The sequence below is a fragment of the Crocodylus porosus genome, unplaced genomic scaffold (genome assembly GCF_001723895.1).
Source record: "Crocodylus porosus isolate Cpor-Errol unplaced genomic scaffold, CroPor_comp1, whole genome shotgun sequence".
NCBI classification, from domain to species: Eukaryota; Metazoa; Chordata; order Crocodylia; family Crocodylidae; genus Crocodylus; species Crocodylus porosus.
In genome coordinates, this window is record NW_017728943.1 from 83,848,015 (window position 1) to 83,852,185 (window position 4,171).

A 4,171-nucleotide genomic window follows, 5' to 3' on the forward strand; every position below is an offset into this window, starting at 1 on the left:
ACAGAGAGACAGAGAGACAGAGAGACAGAGAGACAGAGAGACAGAGAGACAGAGAGACAGAGAGACAGAGAGACAGAGAGACAGAGAGACAGAGATTAGCCCCCTCTCCCATAAATTAGATGCTGGAAGTCTGCAAGGACTGTAATTGACCTTTTCACTTATTTGCTCAAAGCCCTATTTCAGAATGTTTTTTGCAATGGTAGAATAAAGAACCATTTCCAGACCAACCAGACATGTATCCCCTTCACCTAAAGGGAGGGATGATACAGCATCTAAATACATATACAAAAGTAACCAGACCCCAAAAAGGAGTGCCTGTTGAAATTGTGTGCTGCTGCGACAAATATCTCTGGTGACATCTTTATGGCTCTCCAGTAAGTTTATGGGAAGATAATGTTATAACGATGGATTTCAGTATTTCTACCAAGATCACTGATCTCCTTTAGGACTTGCTGAAACTTCAAGTCTCTCATATTGGCTGCATGCAACTGCTACTTTCTGTATTACATTTGCAAAACCCACAGAACTGGCTTTATCAATCTGATATGTAGGAGGTGAGTTATTGCACCCTTCCTCTTCTGATGTTATAAAAAGCCTTGCTAACAGCATTGTTTTATTTTAATTTACTATGGGAAAAAAAATAAACGTTACTGAGGGATAAATGTTACATGAGCAAGTTTTACTGTATAAGAAAAGGATGCAAAATTCAAACACTCTTTTTCAGGCTGATTACTCGCCAAATGAGGGAATTCCCCTTAAATCCCTCAAATTAAGGGGGTAGGAATAGAGTGTTCCCATACTTTGCAAACTAAAAAAAAAGTAGTTGATTCTCCAGAGAAGCTAAGTTTCAGTCCTGTAGCTGTCAAGAGAAGCAGCAACAGGCTTCTGTGTTAGTGTAATCTCCATACTGTAACTTGGAAGTGGAGACGCTTGAAAGAATACCTGCAGAGATGCAACACTTTGCAGATTAACTCACTGGAAAGAAAAAAAAAAAATGCGTCTAAAGCTTTAGTGACTTCTTTATTTCCATTCCCCAAAGAGCTTGCCAACATCATATTAGGAAGAAAGTATACAGGGCAGCTTACCCTTCATTACAAACGTGGCAAACTACTTTGAATTTACCATAGGGTAAGAGAATACACAAGTGCAGGTACCACAAAATAGTTTGAGGTGCTCCAATTTCATTCCCTATCTTGCCTTCCAAGAACTTGTTTATGTACCCACACCAGTGGTTCTCAAACTCATTACACTCAAGGAACTCTGAAAATGCCAGCTTTGTTTTCAATTTTTTTTTTTTTGAATACAGAAGAAATAATGGAGATATACTTTTGTTGCAAAGAAACCAAGACACAAGGTCAGCAAGTTTTTAAAACTATGAATTCCTATTTGAAATCTCTGGGTTTAATCTTGTGAAACATACTGCACACCTAATAGCGCTAACACTGCATGGCATGCCAAGGCACCATCAAAATGATCTCAAGGTACCTCAAAGGTGCATATCACTCCGGTTGAGAATCACTGGCCATACCTTTAGAGATGATCTTATTCTCCCACATGAGGGACTAGCATAAATACTCTTCGCCGTTATGACTGCCTTTTACTAAAAAGACTACAACAAATTTAACCATAGGCAGATCTGTTAACCCCTTGGGTACAAATAGGTCTTGATAATGATTTCTACTTAAAAAAACAAAACAAAAAAGCATACACTTTCTTCAGAGAATCTAGACCAGTGATTCTCAACCCTTTTAGGCTTGAGGCACCCCTCCAAAACTCTTCAGAATTTAAAGGCACCCATTTTAAAGAAACTAATATAAATATGTCATGAATATAATATAAACATTTCAAGTCTATTACTAATATTAATACTGTGCCCTTGTGGCCCCAGGACTCATCTGGCCAGCAGGGACAATGTACTGGGCTTCAAGTGCAGCCCAATACGGAGAGCACTAAGGGAGTGGGCGGGGTAAACAGGGGGAAAAAAGATATGCAAGACCTAGGTACTGGCAGGGGGAGGAGGCAGGCCAAGAGTGTCATGCTATGACTAAGCAGAACTGCACCAGGCACCTCCCCCAGAGCCAGGTCAAAAAACAGGTATGGTATGGCAGAAGCATGCACTCTTGCCTCAGCCCTTCCTCGTCTGACCCTGTATGGTGTTGGTGGAACTTCCCCAAGCATCTCTTTTCAGGAAGCACATAAAAGCCAACTGAGAAACAGCTGCAGCAGAAAGGCATAATATTTTCTGTCGTGGCTCTTCCAAGTTTGACAACAACATGTCTCCTGAAAAACAAGTTGTGCAGGGCAGTTTCACTGCACAACAGCGGCAACCTGGCAGAACTGCCTCACGTACCTCCCTGTTCAGGATGCATGTCAGAGCCAAGCTAGAAAGAGCTACAGCAGAAGCAAGAGCACGCCGGCATTTGCGCCGGAGGGTGAGCAGGAGGGGCCCAGAGGCTGACTCCTGCTAGCGCGGGGCAGAGGAACCGAACTCAGCAACTCCAACGATGGTGTCGACACGGAGTGCTGCCAGGGCCCCTGCCCGGGGGGCGCAGCCTTCCCGGGGCTTGTCTGAGGCCTCCACCCAGACAGAGCCCACGGGGGGGGTTGGCGTCCCCCAACCCCCTGGCCTGCAGGAGCTGCCCAGCAAGACCTGGGGGGGCAGGGACTGGGGACCCCCACACCTGTCCTGCAGGTGCCTGCCTTAGGGCCCTGGAGGCGCAGGTGAGGGAGCTCCAGGAATGGTTAGCAGGCTGAGGGGAATCCGAGAGGCAGAGGAGGAAATTGACAGATATCTTCTTTCCCTACAGGGTTCTACGACCAAGGAGGATGCACCTCAAGATGAGCCCTCCACTGCAGAGTGGCAGACAGTCACCTCCCATGCCAGGGCTGCTCGAAACATGGCAGCACCAGTTCCTCCAGTCCAGCTGGGGAACAGGTACGAAGCCCTGGCAGCCCAGGAGGAGGAGGAAGGAGAGGACGAAACTGGGGAGAAGGCAACTCCACGCTCACCGCGTCCCATGCAAGCTGAAGGAGACAAACAGGCCAGGAGGAGGAAGCATCGCGTGATCGTCATTGGTGACTCCATCCTGAGAGGTACGGAGGGCCCCATCTGTCACCAGGACCCCTCGGCACACGAGGTATACTGCCTACCTGGAGCGAGGATTCAGGACGTGAAAGGGATGCTCCAAACTGTAATCCAGCCCACTGATTATTACCCCATGGTCCTAGTCCATGTGGGCACTAAGGATGCCGCCAGGAGCAACCCTGATCGCCTGATGGAGGACTACCACGCTCTGGGGTGCGTGCTGAGGGAGATGGGCACACAGGTGGTTTTCTCTTCTATCCTGCCAGTGAGTGGACGAAGCAGTCGGCATGAAACGTACACCGTGGAGACCAACTGGCGGCTACAGGAACGGTGCTTCGAGGAGGGCTTTGGCTTCCTCAGCCATGACTGGCACATCACGACGAGAGACATGCTGGGATGGGATGGGCTCCACCTTTCCCATAAAGGTAAGCGTGCGTTCTCTTCTAAGTTGGCAGACCTCCTCTGGTGGGCTTTAAACTAGGCTCATCGAGGCAAGGGGAAGATGAGAGCAGAGGAAACATCAGACTGCCAGACCAAACAGCACCCACAACTACAGCCCAGCCCACACCAATGAGCGAAGCGAATAAACAGGTAAGAGATAGGGGCCAGGTTAACGCTGGGACTAGGGGGTCAGTACAGTCCCTAACCTGTTATTTTGATGTGGTTCGCTGCTCATCTTCTCTGCAAACTGGATCTCCTGTACACACATCCACAGGAGGCCTCAAATGCCTCTACACAAACGCTTGTAGTATGGGTAACAAGCAGGGGTAACAAGCAGGAGGAACTCACCCTCCTGCTGCCTGACACCAGCCCTGACATAGTGGGGATCACAGAAACGTGGTGGGACTCAACGCATGATTGGGCGGTGAATGTCAAGGGCTATAGGCTGTACAGGAGGGACAGGGTAGGAAAGAGAGGTGGGGGCGTGGCACTCTATACTAAGGAGGAATACACATCCTTGTCAATTAGCAAGGAGTCAGGGGAGGGGCACTCTGAAGTGCTTTGAGTTAGAGTACAAGGCAGTCGAGGGGAAAGGGTCTTAACAGTGGGGGTCTACTACAGACCTCCCAACCAGGGAGAAGAGCT

The 4,171-nt window shown here is 48.3% G+C and overlaps 1 protein-coding gene across 1 annotated transcript in view; it reads right to left on the reverse strand.

Moving 5' to 3' along the window:
- Positions 1–4,171, reverse strand: part of BIRC6 (baculoviral IAP repeat containing 6) — a gene marked incomplete at its 5' end in the record, with an annotated part of 304,005 nt that overhangs the window by 265,790 nt on the left and 34,044 nt on the right. The gene's annotated exons all lie outside the window — the stretch shown is intronic.